The 17,072-nt window shown below is 39.3% G+C and overlaps 1 long non-coding RNA gene across 1 annotated transcript in view; it reads left to right on the top strand.

Annotated features, from left to right (window-relative positions):
• The window catches only part of LOC145546185 (uncharacterized), a 249,035-nt gene that overhangs the window by 136,495 nt on the left and 95,468 nt on the right, over positions 1–17,072 (top strand). Inside the window, exon 2 of the long non-coding RNA XR_014082626.1 lies at positions 13,320–13,417. This is a non-coding gene — a long non-coding RNA (uncharacterized LOC145546185). The remainder of the gene's footprint in view (positions 1–13,319; positions 13,418–17,072) is intronic.

The following is a 17,072-nucleotide window of genomic DNA, read 5'->3' as shown; positions in this document are numbered from 1 at the left end:
TGATTCTTTGAGAAGTGAAAATGTTTTAAACTCCCCTTTTTGAAACTACACATCTCATTGATTTTTAAGAAAGAAAAAAACCTCTCAAACTAATATAACAAAAGGAAAAACGTATCTATTCCATCTTATTCTGTTTGTTCAAACAAAACTACTAAGATATAAGCATCAAATCTTACATGAACAAGTCTGAAACCCATAAATGAAGATAAGTATAAATAGAACTTACTTGTTTCTGATAAAGAATTGAATGACTGATACATAACGGTAAGCATGAATGTATTAAAAGTCCTAATTCACAGTAGAATATATTCTTATTCCTGTTTATTTCTTAGATTAGATATTTCATATCCCTGATGCATTTTTACACTGTATCTCACATAGACAAGCATTTATTATCACCTTTACTTCTAAAAAAACAAGTTAAAACTATTATCATCTTAGCATATTGTGTTAGTCCTCAGTCGTGTCTGACTCTTTGTGAGCCCACCCGGCTCCTCTGTCCATGTAACTCTCCAGGCAAGAATACTGGAGTGGTTTGCCATTTCCTCCTCCAGGGATCTTCCCAACCCAATGATCGAACCCAGGTCTTCTGCATTGTGGGTAGATTCTTTACTGTCTGAGCCACCAGGGAAGCCTGTCTTGCCTATTAGGTGGCAGTAAAAATTCATTCTATTTTGTACAATGCATCCTGAGACAGCCACTAGAGGCAAAACATAGTGCCTCACAAGATTAATTTTATTTTCTAAAATAGATTCCTTGTTCTATCACATAGTAAAGTAATTCTTGAAATATTTTTCCAATCTATAGGAGACTTGGTATGTATTATCTTTCAAATATTCTACAAATCAGCTTAAATTAAAAAATAAGTTTATGCTAGAAAATAGATTTCGCAATTTACAAAAGAAAAGTTTTTTCTTTTTTCTTTAACTTAAATGATTTGTTTAAATGCTAGTGGGAAAGTTGACTAGATAAATGGTTAAGAGAATGATAAGAGTGTTAGTTTTATTGAGCCCTCAGCACTTTCCTTCTTATTACACTATTCAAGAGAGATATCTGATTTCTTGAGAGCCAAGACCTGGCAATGTCTTCTGCTAATAACAAGAGAAGCTGGTGGAGTGAGAAGGTAAACAGATGGTCCATGGACACATTTAGGGGATGATGTTTAAGAGATATAGCAGTAATATTTGGATATGGCTGCAAACTTATACTATGCCATCAATCTCTAATCAATCAAGATGGGAAGATAAGCTTGGCACAGTAGTATTAAAACCTAGCAAGACCAGCACCTTACATAGCACTAGACTTTTGCCTCTCTTTCTGATGTATCTTAAAAGTATCAGAAGGTAATAAGAGTGGGGAGAACACCAGAAACATTGCAAATGTGGCTGAGAAAATCCCATGCTCTAAAAAACAATTAGGTCAACCTAATTTTTCTTGCCTGATGTAGGTTAAAAAAAAAAAAAGACTCCTGCCAAAGAAAGATTGAACTAATCTTAACAAACATATGGGATGGATCATTAAATACTGTGTCTGTATCTACTACAGCCATAAGCAAAAAACAAATTAGAGTTTGGAGGTTGGGTGATTTAAGATGAGGAAAAGCTGCAACTAGAGATAATTCAAATTAGGCTTAGTATGCTGGTAAATGCATTACTTATCATTTGAGACAATTTTTATAATAGATTATAGTGATAGATTTATTTTGGAAAGTAAAATTACTCAGTGATGATTATGGTACAGTGTAAGGGTTTATTGAAATTTTCTTTTAATCTAAAATGTTACTATACCTGAAAGTGTTAGTCGCTCAGTTGTGTCCGTCTCTTTGCGACCCCACAGTGATTATTCAGCAGATTATATAAAGTAACTGATTCGGTGTTCTAATAATTAAAAAAAATTTTAACTTTGTTACTATGTTAAGAGAAATTCAATTAACTTAATGCTTTGCCATACACTTTATGAGAGTTTCATTTTTTGTTTTTGCATGTGACAACAGTTGAAAAGTATGGAGTGATCTGTGAGTGGGAACCACTGTTGTGCTGATTTCTTTTTTTTTAATTAATTTATATATTTTAATTGGAGGCTAATTACTTTACAATATTGAGGTTAAAATTTACCCTTACCACATGCATTCTAATAGAGAGATTCTAAAGAAGTGTAACATGTTGGCTATTTTAAGGTTATCAATTTTATCCCTAAGGGAGGAATATCCTTCTTCCTTTTAAAGGTCTGCCCTTCTACCTGTATTGTCCTTTTCATCTGTTTCTTGATATTGCCTCCATTAATTAATCTCCTTTTACTAGACCTCCTCACATGTTCACCTTCCTTTCATCAACTTTGAATTATTGTCCTTGTCTTTTTATCTTCTTTAATCGTTGAATGATCTACTGTTCTATTTCCACTCATTAGGAAACTCTTGCCTTCTTGATCCTTTCTTCCAGTATCAGCAAAAAATCTCCTAAAAGTTCCCACGTTCTATGTACCAAACCCAGTGGTAACTTTCTGTGCTTATCATATTCTGATGCTCTGTGGTACACTGTGTTTCTCAGTGACAGTCACATCTCACACATGGCAATTCCCAGCATGACATTAGCCTCTCACAACCTGCCTTCAAGCTCTTTTCTTGAACTCCCCCTGCACCATCTCCAAGTTCTCCATTCTCCTGTGGTCCAGCCACTCCCATACATGCTCAGTGATACCTTCTTTGTTATGCTCTCTTCTACCGAGACTGCCATTTTCCTATCCCTATCTCTTATATAACCCTGAAATTTTATTCACCTTTCAACTCCCAATACCATTTCCTCCAAAAACCTAACCTTCTATCCTTCCATTCAGAATTAATTAATGGGCCTTTCTTGTACACTTTCAGATATTGTATTTTATTATATCTCTTGGATTTATCTATTCTTTATGCTGGGTCAACTAGACGCATGATATAGAGAGCTCATATTCCAGTGAAAAAAGAAGATGCTCCAAAAAAGATTTTAAAATGCTGTTAAGTACTCTTGGAGGAGTATGCACATTTGCTCTGGGAGCGTAAAGGAGAGGCTAATAAAATTGTCTGGGGGTCCTGAGTAGGGCTTCCTCAAAGAAGGAAACATGAGTTGGAGTTTCCCTAGTAGAAATACGGGAAGGGTTTCCTAGGGATTCACTCATTTAGTCAAAAAATATTTACATGAGGCCTAGTGTGTGCCAGGCATTGTGCTGGACACTGAAGATTAAAAAAAAAAAGATGAAAACAACAACAAAATAATGATAAAAATACTATCAACCCCTTCTTTTTTCTAAAGAAGACAAAGGGCCTCATGAAAAAAATGTTTTTATCTCAGGACAACCATTGAGTGTCTACTGTATGCCCTTCATGTACTAGAGTTATATGTATTGGCATGTAATAGTAGACGCTCCAAACTTTTCATTGAAAAATTGACAAAATATATGAATGTATGTGTGTGCGTGTTAGTTGCTCAGTTATGTTCAACTCTTTGCTGCCCCATGGACTGTAGCCCATCAGGCTCCTTCGTCCATGGGATTCTCCAGGCAAGAATACTGGAGTGGTTTGCCATTCCCATCTCCAGAGGATCTTCCCAACCCAGGGGTTGAACTGAGGTCTTCGTCATTGCAGGCAGATTCCTTTAACATTTGAGACGCCAGGGAAGCCTTCATAAACACCGAACAGTCCAGTGGTGACTATAGCTGTACATCTGGACCATAACTATTTTGTGGGGGATAAAAAGGGCTGATAATAGCTCATACACAAGAGTCTTAACCTAAGGACCTAAAATCCTAGCACTGAGGATCAGGTAACCCAACCTTGGTGGAGCCAGAAAAGGCCTAAAGAGGTAAGGGGGATTGAACACAGTTTTAAAGTAAATGTGTAGAGAGTTCCTTCAGAAGCAAAGACTATGAAATACCTTTCTTTTTTTAAATGTTTAATTGGAAGGTAATTGCTTTACAATATTGTGTTGGTTTTTGCCATACAATAACATGAATCAACCATAAATATACATGTATACCCTCCCTGCTTGAGCCTCCTTCCCACCTACCTCCATCCTACCCTTCTAGGTTGTCACAGAGCACCAGGCTGGGCTCCCTGTATTTTACAGCAACTTCCCACTAGCTATCTGTTTTACACATGGTATTATATATATTTGAACACTACTCTCTCAATTCATCCCACCCTCTCTTTCCCACACTGTGTCCACAAGTCCATTCGCTATGTCTGTGTCTCTATTCTTGCCCTGCAAATAAGTTCATCAGTACCATTTTTCTAGATTCAATACATATGCATTTATATAGGATATATTTTTTTCTTTCTGAGTTCACTCCATATGACAAGCTCTAGGTTCATCCATGTCAGTTCTGCTGCTGCTGCTGCTGCTAAGTCGCTCCAGTCGTGTCTGACTCTTTGAGACCCCATAGACGGCAGCCCACCAGGCTCCTCCGTCCCTGGGATTCTCCAGGCAAGAACACTGGAGTGGGTTGCCATTTCCTTCTCCAATGCATGAAAGTGAAAAGTGAAAGTGAAGTCACTCAGTCGTGTCTGACTCTTCGCGACCCCATGGACTGCAGCCTACCAGGCTCCTCTGTCCACGGGGTTTCCCAGGCAAGGGTATTGGAGTGGGGTGCCATTGCCTTCTCTGCAGGTCAGTTCAACTGGTTTTAATTTGTTCATTTTTATGGCTGAGTAATATTCCATTGTATCTGTATACCACAACTTCTCTATCCATTCATCTGTTGATGGACATCTAGGTTGCTTCCATGACCTGGATATTATAACCAGTGCTGTAATGAACTTTTGGGTACACGTGTCTTTTTGAATTATGGTTTTCTCAGGGCATTTGCCCAGTAGTGGGATTGCTGGGTCACATGGTCATTTTATTCCTAATTTTTAAAGGAATCTCTACATTGTTCTCCATAGTGGTATATCAGTTTACATTCCCACCAACAGTGCAAGAGGGTTCCCTTTTCCCACATCCTCTCCAGCATTTATTGTTTGTATATATATATATATATATTTTTTTTTTTGATGATGGCCATTCTGACCAGTGGGACTTCCCAGGTGGTGCTAGTGGTAAAGAACCCACCTGCCAATGCAGGAGACATAAGAAACCCAGGTTTGATCCCTGTGTTGGGAACATCCCCTGGAGTAGGAAATGGCAACCCACTCCAGTATTCTTGCTTGGAGAATTCCATGGACAGAGGAGCCTGTTGGGCTATAGTCCATGGAGTCACAAAGAGTCGGACATGACTGGAGACATAGCACAGTGCAGTGCTGTCTGCCGAACACTTTCTGATGGTGTGAAGTGATACTTCACTGTAGTTTTGATTTGTGTGGCTCAGAGGGTAAAGAATCTGCCTGCTATGCAGGAGACGCAGGAGATGTGGATTTGATCCCTGGGTCTGGAAGATTGTCTGGAGGAGGGCATGGCAACCCATTCCAGCATTCTTGTCTTGGAAATCCCATGGACAGAAGGAAACTGTTGGGTTATGTTACAGTCCATTGGGTCACAAAGAGTCGGATATGACTGAAGCGACTGAACACATAAACAGCACACAATAATGAGCAATGCTGAGCATCTTTTCATGTTAAACACCATTCTGTGCTCTGGAAAAGGTTAATATCTTGGCATGGCTGGAGCATAGGGGCAATGTGTATGAAGATTTGCTGAAGAAGCATTCTTAGTTGGCATTGCTGTTGCTCCTTTGATTATGGAACCTGACTGCTGAGCAGTTATCTGTCCTCTTGCCTTGGAGCCCCAGACACCAGTGGGTAAAGTTTTTAAGGATGGTTTGAGGTTTGCGTTTTGGAAAAATCAGTGTGACTGTATTGTGGAGGCTAGATTGTAGGCTGGAAAGTGAAGATTCAGTAAAACCAGTTAGATCATCTCTATCTTCGTGAGAGATGTATACCATTGTAAACGTATTGAGATAAAATCAACAGGTTTGTTGTTAGGTAGGATGGGGGGGCCTGAGGATGAGAGAAATGACAGAGACCTTTGTGTCTTGTGAACCTGGGTGGATGGTAAAACATATAGGGGAAGGAATTGGTTTGAAAAAACCTTAAATTTTGTATTGGGCCTGTTGTTTTTCTGTGCTTTCTCTATCCGTAGAAGTTTGTAGGTAGCAAACTACTTGATGGTAGTGCTTTATGCTCAAGAACTAGCTTATAGCAGGTGATCAAAATATAAGAATTCTCCTTTAAATGCCATTTTTCTTTGCAATAAGAGAACATTTCTCAGCCCTGGTGTTGGATTTTGGTTGCTCTACATTGAGACATAAATATTTCTTCTATAATTTAAAATGTCCTAGTTTCATTATAAAATATTGATACTCAAAGGGAATTTTCCCTTTGGCTTAGTTCTTATTCTCTCTTTTTTCCTGAGTGGTAAAATAAGAAACTTAATTACAAAATCTGTTCTAATTAGGATTAATCCGTGATTATGATTTCAGGAAGCTTAATTAGTAAGGAAAAGAGAACTTTTTAGGTATTGGAGTTCATGAATTAGATATTTAATATGTAATCTAGAGCTTTTTTTTTTTTTTTAAACCAGTTTGAATCTCTCCATTCATAACACAAGTAAGGGAGAAGCAGAAATAATGTTGAATAAACAACAAGATATTGTGCCTTTAAGGCAGCAGAAGTTTCTCACTTATTGATTGCCTCTCTGTCAGGAATGCTAATCTTTTACAAATCCACAGCCCACAGTTTCTGGTGACGCAGTTTGAAGATACACAAATAAACCCATACTAAACCCAAGGAAATCAATGGCTCAGAGGTTCCTCCTAGCTGGCAAACAGCAGGGACATTCTAATACTTTTTGCCAGCAGTTAGTCAAATGACTCCTTTTATGGCTGGGTACCTGATGTCACGGTGGGAGTGTATTATTCTTACTGACTACGGGTTAAGGAAGCATAGAACACAGATATTACACAGAACAATTTTTGAGAACTAAGGAAGATGGATGAAGTACTGGGTAAGAGAAGGGTTGCTGCTGCTCAATTGCTTCAGTCGTGTCTGACTTTGTGCGACCCCATAGACAGCAGCCCACCGGGCTCTGCCGTCCCTGGGATTCTCCAGGCAAGAACATTGGAGTGGGTTGCCAATTCCTTCTCCAATGCATGAAAGTGAAAAGTGAAAGTGAAGTCACTCAGTTGTATCCAACTCTTGGCGACCCCATGGACTGCAGCCTACCAGGCTCCTCTGTCCATAGGATTTTCCAGGCAAGAGTACTGGGGTGGGGTGCCATCGCCTTCACAAGGGTAAATTTGTCACTTGGTTTTATCTGAAGAAACTCTGTATGTAACTAGTATGTCAGTTTCAGGAGCTACTGTTTAATAATTCCAGCTATGTTCATCACATGTTTCACCCTCTGCAAAACATTTTCTCATGCTATGAAACAAGTCTCTCTGGTGCAATTATTTTTTTTTCAGGAAATGATTTTTTGCATGCCCTGTGGAAGTGCATGTATTGCCCTTTCTCTTCTGCTTTCCCTAGTATTCCAGCACTACAGAACCCTGCTGCTGTTTACAAAAGGAGAGATAGCTTTGACAAAGACAACCAGGATGATGAATGGAATTTAATTTATGCAACATTCATGTAGGGCGAGTCCTCTGGGTAAATCAACATGGTAACACTTCCCCCTCCCCAGCCATAATATGTTCTGCTTGGCTGCCCCAGTTCCCTCTGAAAAGCTTGGCACTTAAAGTTATGTAAGCACCACGCTGATGTTCAAATATTCATCACAGGAATGACACATGAAAAGAAAAAGAAAATGAAAATGGAAGGAGGAGTCTGGGGTGAATATCTACCCAGATCAGCTAGGAGAAGCTGAGAATTCATAGTTAATTTGGAGACCTAATTTGGAATTAGGGATTTAGTCCCAGAGGGAATTTATCAAATGGATTTGAGCCATATGTAGAGTGCTGGAGTGTTATTGATTGGCCTTTAGCCCAAACTGATTTCAGCTCCTCCCTCCTGCTGCTCAATAGAGCCAAGGAAAATTATTTTATTTCACCTTAGAAAAATAACAGTTTCTTCCCTTTATTAAAGGTTAGCTAATTATTGTCATTTGACCTATATTTTTCCTTCTTACTGACATATCCATTCGATTCATATTGTGAATTGCTAACTATCCACGAAGGTTTTGCCAGTGATAAGAATCAGAGCAGACAGCAAATGCCCAACTGTGAGTACTAAAGGATTATTAGTAATTTGGGCCTGTCTGCAGAGATGATTTAGGATAAAGAATGTATTTTACTCACTTTCTAATAAGGAAAATATTCTAGCCATGAGACTAAGCCCTTTATAAACCAACAAATAAATTAATGAACAAGGGACTTGACTCTGAAATGAAAAGTTTTAGTCTGTGTCACACTGTGTGCATTAATTTCACTTATAATTAATGTCACTGAAGAATCTCAATTCAGCGGAGGGTTATAAATGCCTAGGCATGCTAATTTTCTTTCAACTGATTGGGAAATATAGATGAACGCTGTCACAACGCTAAAAACTCCTTGGATAGATCAGCACTGATATTCTTATTGATAGAGAAGAGGAATAATGCTTAGTAAATTTTATTTTGTTTTGTTTATTATTTGTGTATGGCCACACTATGTGGCATGTGGAATCTTAGTTCCCTAATGAGTCATCGAACCAAGTCATCGAACTTCCCTTTGCAGTGGAAGCATGGAGTCTTAACAACTAGATCACCAGAGAAGTCCCGTTGCTTAGTAAATTTTAACTTTGTTTCAGAAACAACTTTAAGTCTTACTTTAACTTTTAAATTTGAATCAGGTTTGACTTGAAGTCATTTTTCCTATTCATATAAAAAGATATTTAGTTCAAAAGACAAGAGTATATAAACATAATACATTTTCTCATGAGCTAAAATGACAACTATTCTCCCTATAGTTGCTTAGTAAATTTTAACTTTGTTTCAGAAACAACTTTAAGTCTTACTTTAACTTTTAAATTTGAATCAGGTTTGACTTGAAGTCACTTTTCCTATTCATATAAAAAGATATTTAGTTCAAAAGACAAGAGTATATAAACATAATACATTTTCTCATGAGCTAAAATGACAACTATTCTCCCTATACAAAGCAATTTGACTATTTTCAGTTCAGGTAAGATAAATGTCAACCATCCTTTTATCATTCTTTAAAATCCCTCCTATAATACTCCTCATGAAAATAACAATTTCAGGAAAGGTAGAAAAAAAGTTCATTGGAAACAAATGATATTTGTGCAATTATCATGTCAGATCCTTTTTTTTTTTTTAATATAAATAAAGAGTTGCTTCCCTGATGGCTCAGATGGTTAAGAATCTGCCTGCAATGAAGGAGACCTAGGTTTGATCCCTGGGCTGGGAAGATCCCCTGGAGAAGGGAATGGATACCTACTCCATATTCTTGCCTGGAGAATTCCATGGACAAAGGAGCCTGGTGAGTTACAGTCATGGGGTTGCAAAGACTCAGACATGACTGAGTGACTAACACTTTCACTTTTGGGGGAATTTCCCTGGTGGCTCAGACAGTAAAGAATCTGCCTGCAATGTGGAAGACCTGGATTTGATCCTGGGGTCAAAAATATACCCTGGAGAAGGGAATGGATACCCATTCCAGTATTCTTACCTGGAGAATCCCATGGAGAGAGGAGCCTGGCAGGCTACAGTCCATGGGATTGCAAAGAGTTGGACACAACTGAGCAACTAACAACAGACAAAGGATTGTGAGCAAAAAAGAGGGACAAAACATGAAGCTATTTTGCTGATGTAAAGTTAGAGTTGGATATACTAAGGGCTGCAGAGGGGCAGGATGTCTCTCTCCATTGCCACCGCCCTAGTACAGGCCACTCTTATCTCTTATTTAGACTATTTTCATTGATCCCTAATTGTTCTCCTTGCTACTACTTTTGTCTTCCTCCTATCCATTCTCTACTAAAAGTCAGTGATTTTTTTTTTAAGGTTTATTTATTTATTTTTGGCTGTGCTGTGCCTTTGTTGCTGTGTGCAGGCCTTCTCTAGTTGTGGTGAGCAGGGGCTAGTCTTCACTGAGTTGCGAGTGTCTCATTGATTTCTCTTGTTGCGGTGCACAGGCTCAGTAGTTGTGGTGCATGGGCGTAATTGCTTTGTGGCCTGTGGGACCTTCCCAAACTAGGAGTCGAATCCTTGTCCTCTGCATTGGAAGACAGATTATTAACCACTGGACCACCAGGGAAGTCCAAAGTGAGTGATTTTTGAAAAAAAAAAGCTTCAAATATGTGATCTGATTGTTTTATTCTGCACTTCTCACTCTTTCAGTGACTGCCTAAGGCACTTAGAATAAGATCCAAACCCTTTCCCATCCCTCCAGCCCCTGGTGGTCTAGCCCCTAACTGCTTCTCCTGTTTAAATTCTGGCCCCTGTCCTCTCACTGGACTCCAGCTACATTTATCTTCTTTCACTTTTGAGAACATCCACGGATTTTTCTCCTTAGGGCTTCATGCATATTTTAGTTCTTTTGCTTAGACTATTATTCTCAAAGTCAACTTGTCTTCAAAATCACCTATGACCAACATTTCTGAAGCAAATTCATGCCTTTTTATCTTCTCCATCCTTCCACTCCCAATATTCACTTTCGTGGTAGCTGGTAAGATTTTACAGCTCTTATTGCAATTTTATAATAATTCTATTTAACTATTTTTGTTTTTTCCTTCCCACCAAACTGTGTCATCTCTGAAACTCTTGTGCAGGCTTGAGGGTAGATATTGAGGGAAAAAAGAAGGAGAGAGGGAGAGGAAAGTGGTGGAGAAGACTGCAGAAAAGAGGAATTTAAAAAATTGAGTAAATAGTTGGTGACATGTACAATCTAGACAACTTATTAAAAAGCAGAGACATTACTTTGCCAACAAAGGTCTGTATAGTCATGGCTATGGTTTTTCCAGTAGTCATGGATGGATGTGAGAGTTGGACTATAAAGAAAGCTTAGTGCTGAAGAATTGATGCTTTTGAACTGTGGTGTTGGAGAAGACTCTTGAGAATCTCTTGGACTGCAAGGAGATCCAACCAGTCCATCCTAATGGAGATCAGTCCTGGGTGTTCATTGGAAGGACTGATGTTGAAGCTGAAACTCCAATACTTTGGAGTTGTGAAGAGCTGACTCATTTGAAAAGACCCTGATGCTGGGAAAGATTGAGGGCAGGAGGAGAAGGGGACGACAGAGGATGAGATGGTTGTATGGCATCACCGACTCAGTGGACATGAGTTTGGGTAAACTCCGGGAGTTGGTGATGGACAGGGAGGCCTGGCGTGCTGCGGTTAATGGGGTCAAAAAGAGTCGGACACGACTGAGCGACTGAACTGAACTGATATGTACAATATACTTAGTTTTAAAAGTTTGATGATAGAATAAATCACAGATTTAAAGCTAGCTTTAAAAGCCACTGGATATATGTTTTTGAATACCTTCTTGTAGATGGAAAGATCAGAAATTAAAACAAGTGAGAAAAAAATAAATAATGACTCAGGGTACATTCAAACAAAGTTTGAAAGAATTCAACTTTGTGGATGCTTATCTGATGCAAATGTGCAAACGTCTCAGAGTTCAGCCATTACTCACAATTAAGCCGACAGCAGAGTTCCCCAACACTGTCTGACCACCATCTGGATCAACACTTTCAATCACTCTCTGGAATTTCATTTAGTGCTTCCGGGCATTTCAGTGGGTTGCTTACTCATTTCTGCAATTCCAATTTAAAATAAATTATACAATATGATCAGCAGATTTCTTCTAAAGGAATTTTTTTTTTTCAGGGCGGACTAGGGGAAACTATTGTGCCATTTCTCCTTCTTTTTTAAAGTTCATATGATAAATGCTCCATTGAATTTAGCATTATTATCATGTAGCTATTTTGGCAAACATATATGCTGCATTCTCAGACTCACCATAAATAACTTTTGGTTTGATGCCAATTTAGTGGATTTTTCATGGTAAGAGAAGGAAAATGTAGCTTGCTGATAAACATGCAAGCAATTATCCCTTTAGTTTTGCACACTACAACTGCTTATCATTGCAAGCATCTAAAAAATACACCAGGTAACAATTCTGGGAATGTCTGATTTGGCACTAGGTCAAAGATACTAAATAATTTGATAATGTTTGAATTCTCTAATTATGATTTGAAAATCTCTTTTATTTGACTTTTTTTTTTGTCATACAAGAGTAATGAGTCCCCAAAAAGGTTGGCAAAAATAACTTTTTTGTGGGTGTCCATAGTTGCTATTCTCTTCTCAGAAAGGGGTATGTTTTTTCAAAGGAACTTAATTCAGATTTGCCTTCAAATTATTTTTATGTTGATTGTGGTTAAGTAATTTGCTCTCTTACTGCATGATTAGGTTCTTGAACGGTGGTTTTTCTGACGTTCCAACTTCCTATCTATATCCTTAACGGTTTCCGTGTTTGCCCCATAGCAATACTGAGTTTGAATATATTGCCCATTTTGATAGTACATTGTATTACACCTTGTGCTACCAAGTTTCGACCTTCTTCAAACCTAATTGACTGCTTGTCTTTTTCAATGAGAGTTAATAGTTAAACGACTCACATTCAAGAGTTTTAGTTTTTTTTTCATTGATTTGCCCTTTAGCTATACAAACCCGCAACTTTAAATCAATATAAGCAATTCCTTCTGCTTCTGTGTGATGGCTGGCAGCACCAGTGATAAAAAGTCACACAGCTATGTGAACTGATGACACTACAAATTTATGGTTTCCAATCTCAGCTGGCCCTGCAACTTAGATCGATAATCCTTTTAACAATCTCTGGTCAGTTCCCACATCCATTGACCTCAGTCAGCATCCCAAACTTGAACCACTCTTCTAATACCCTTTCTGGGCCCTTTAGCCATGAAAAATGACCTTGCTTATTATTACTTAAAAAAAAACAACCAGACCATAAACTTTTAACTTAAAATTTTTTCTCTACCTATTGTCATTTCTCTTTTGAGTGCCTTTTCTACTAAGGTGATAGACATATCAATCTCTCAGCCAAATAGCAAGTCCCACTGCCCCCTTATTTTTCTCCCTGGGTTGTGAGTGTGTTGTGTGTGTATGTGGAGGGGGAATGTGTATGAAAGGAATCCTGGGCTTTCTGCACTTTGATGTCATCTGGTTGCAGAGGCATCTTCTGAGATGTCTATCCTCCACTAGGTTCTTGATCAGACATTGATGCAGATTTTCACAGGTATGTTCTTTTCTTTGGAATCAGCGGATCATTTCACTACTGCTGTGCAACTTTTAGACCCACATTGTGAATGCTTTCTGTTTCTCTCATGCAATAAACAGGAATGGCTGGGGGATTGCCTTAGGCTCCATCTGCTTAGATCTGCAGTTCTCAGCCCTCCTTGAACAGAAAGATCACCTGAGGAGCTTTAAAGCTACCAGTAAGTACCTGGGGAAGGGATCTCAGAGTGCAGTCCAGAAGCAGCAATATTCAGCCTTACCTGATGACTGATTAGAAACTGAAATTCTAGGTACATCCCAGATTTACTGAATCAGGAACTTTTTGGATAGTATCCAAATAGATAGTTTTTTTTTTTTTTTTTATTACTCTGGAGGTGATTTTGGTACATGTTAAAGTTTGAAAACCATGCCCTGGATAGGAATTTGAGTTTTGGTACAGTTCCCAGCTGGTCTGTGCATACGTGTATGCTAAGTCGCTAAGTCGTGGCTGACTCTTCTGAGACTCTATGGACTGTAGCCTGCCAGGCTCCTCTGCCCATGGGATTTCCCAGGTAAGACTACTGGAGTGGGTTGTCATTTCCTTCTCTAAGGGATCTTCCTGACCCAGGGATTGAACTCATTTCTCTTGCATTGGCAGGTGGATTCTTTATCCCTGAGCCAGTATGGAGTATATGGAATCAACGTTTAGCTGGGGATGAGAACCACCGGCCTAGACATGCCTGGCAACCACTGCTCTTTTAGGTTTTGCCACCTCCCTAGGACTCTCCTGGGAAGATGGGATGTAAATCTATCTCTTTTTGAACCCACAGACTCATCTGGGGTTTTGCTTCCTCTCTGGACTAGCTCAGGAAAATGTATCCAGGACCCCTGTCTCATTTTGAGTCCTACCAATGTCCTACTCTTCTTCCAGCTCTCTTTCTTCTCCATCATCTACATAATCCCTTGCCTGTCTTGGAGAGTGGGGTCAGGCAAAAGAGCATCACCCTTACTCATGATGTTTTGCCAAATGATTCAATATGAGCCATACGTCTTCCTTTCTGTTCTCTTAAGCAGTTACAATTGTGACATTCGAAAGCCAGGTGGGACCTCCCTCCAACACCACCCTCCCACTTTCTATTGTCAGATCACAAACTCAAGAGTGCAGCCAGAATACTGGAGTGGGTAGCCTTTCCCTTCTCCAGGTGATCTTCCCAACCCAGGGATCAAACCCAGGTCTCCTGCATTACGGGAAGATTCTTTACCAGCTGAGCCGCAAGGGCAGCCCAAGAATACTGCAGTGGGTAGCCTATCCCTTCTCCAGCAGATCTTCCCAACCCAGGAATCAAACTGGGATCTCCTGCATTGCAGGCAGATTCTTTACCAACTGAGCTATTAGGGAAGCCCCCAAGAGTGCAGCAAAAGTAGTTAAATTTTTTTTTCTACATTTCAGTTACATATTTAATTTGTGCTCCATTCCTTAAAGTGGTGGTTGTTTCACGAATTTCCCTCCCACCATACTTTACCTTTGTAAAGTTGTATATCAGTTTTTTAGAGGGGAGTAGGGTGCAAGGGTGAGGGGAGCTTATATAAGGCCAGGTTGTTACTAGGGTGGACAGCAGCAAGCCTGAGGAACTATGTGAAAGGAGGATGAGGACTGTTTCTTCAGGGATCTGCATGGAAGGGCATGGCCACCCACTCCAGTATTCTTGCCTGGAGAGTCCCCATGGACAGAGGAGCCTGGGGGACTACAGTCCATAGAGTTGCAAAGAGACAAACATGACTGAAACGACTACACACACATGCACTGCATTGGATGCTGACACTAGTCATGTTGGTGCCTTCTAGGTTTCTCCACTGTAAAGTCATCACTTCTCCCTGAGTATATTAATACTAATCACAGTACTTTGTGAGGAAGACATCCTAAGATTATGTCCATATCCTGTTGTCATTAAACCTCTATCTACTACCTTTAAGCCTCTATCGACAACCAGTACTTGCATACAGCTCAGTATCATGGTTGCTAAATGTCAATTTTTTCTTACAGTCTACATTTATTTGTTGACATTCCAGCATAGAGAAGAAAGTTCTCTTGTCATTTATTTATTTTTGAATTTAATCAGCCTAGTCTCATAGATTGCTATTCATTGTTTTGTCATCTATTACTATGAATTTTGACGTTATGAATTTTGACATTCAAATATGCCCCAGATGTGGCCAGTAGGAACTCCGTTCAAGGCTCCTGTGTCTTTTTGACATGTACTCATTGTTATTTCAATGCTTTCTTAATTTCTGGCTCCAAAATATGTTCCTGCTTTATATTACACTTTCCCTGCCCTAATCCTGAAATCAGTTACACAGCCAAGAAGTTCTGGTTCTAAGATCTGAATTCTCAGTGTGTTCATTGCTAATAAGATGCCATCACTTCTCAGTTCTCTCAACATAAAAAACTAGAAAGTGTAAGCATATTTATGATATTTCTATATTTATTTGAATATATGTATATTATATATATATATAATATACATATACACACACAAATATACATGAGTTCGTATGTGTATGTGTTAAGTTGCTTCAGTCATGTCTGACTCTTTGTGACCCCATGGACTGTAACTCACTGGACTCCTGTCCATGGAATTCTCCAGGCAAGAATGCTGGAGTGGGTTGCCATGTCCTCCTCTGGGGGATCTTCCCAACCCAGAGACTGAACCTGTATCTCTATGTCTCCTGCATTGGCAGGCAGGTTCTTTATCACTAGTGCCACCTGGAACACCTCTAATTTCCAAACAGCTCTTCAGAGTACTCTTTCTAGACCCTCTTCTTTGCGATGTGTAAAAAGTGCATTTGCCAGTGAGAAACTCAGTTCTCATTATTCTCAACAATTTGTGTTAGTCAGTATAACCAGTTTATCATCCAGTTTTGCCACCTCCACCTTCAGACCTCCTCTCCCCGTGCCCTGCCCCCTAAGATGTCAGCAGGCATACTCCCTCGAATCGAGATGGATCTGTCTTCCACTTGGGTCCCTCCCAACCCCCATTTCTTACTTTCTCAGGCACATGTAGACGCACTGCTACAAATCTTTGTAAGCCCCCCTGCTACCCTGCATGATGTTGTGCAGTTGACCTGTTGTGGGGAATGGGGGGAATGGGAAAATGGTCGGGAAAATGGTCAGTAAAAGGCTCAAATTCATTTCACTCATTTCTTTACAAGTGTTACTTCCCTTTCCAGACCCGAGATTCTTGACATGATGGCAGAAATTAAAATTCTATAAACTTTGAATTCCTTGTCCCTTATAAGTGGTCTTGCCTACAATAGGCAGCAGTGAATTGCTGATGAATTAGTAAACTGGTCTTTCCTCTGAATTCGTACTCTTGGCTCTCTTTGGACATTTTCTCTCACAGTAACCATCTGGGAGACCTTGCTGATGGCTGTCTTGATTTGAATGTTGAGCTGATGAGCATATTTTGGGTTTAGATGCCTGGAGCGGTAGGAGGATTGTTAGGGCAGAGTGGAAGGATGGATGCTTCATGTAAATTCCAAACTACTTTCATGTTTTCTTTGATGCAAAGTGTGCTCAGAATCCTTTTGGTTCTCCTCCAATGAGACATAAGCAGCCAGCTTTCAAGTAATTCTATTCCTGATTCATTGGTTTTGTTTATTTCAGAGAAGGATTTGGGGGTATTTCTAAGTCCTTAATTTGAAAAGTAATAGTTTTCTCAAATTTAATAATTTCTGCTAAAGCTACAAATTGTACACATTATTGTTTTGTGCATATTAATTTGTCCTATATGATTAGTTGAATATTCGGTGCATATTAAATAGTCTTCTGTAATTAGTTGAATATTTGATCTCTTCTACTAAATCGTAAGGTTTTGA

This window comes from Giraffa tippelskirchi, chromosome 4 (assembly GCF_054371585.1).
Source record: "Giraffa tippelskirchi isolate mGirTip1 chromosome 4, T2T-mGirTip1v1.2.pri, whole genome shotgun sequence".
Classification (NCBI taxonomy): Eukaryota; Metazoa; Chordata; class Mammalia; order Artiodactyla; family Giraffidae; genus Giraffa; species Giraffa tippelskirchi.
This window is presented reverse-complemented; position numbering and strand designations above follow the sequence as displayed.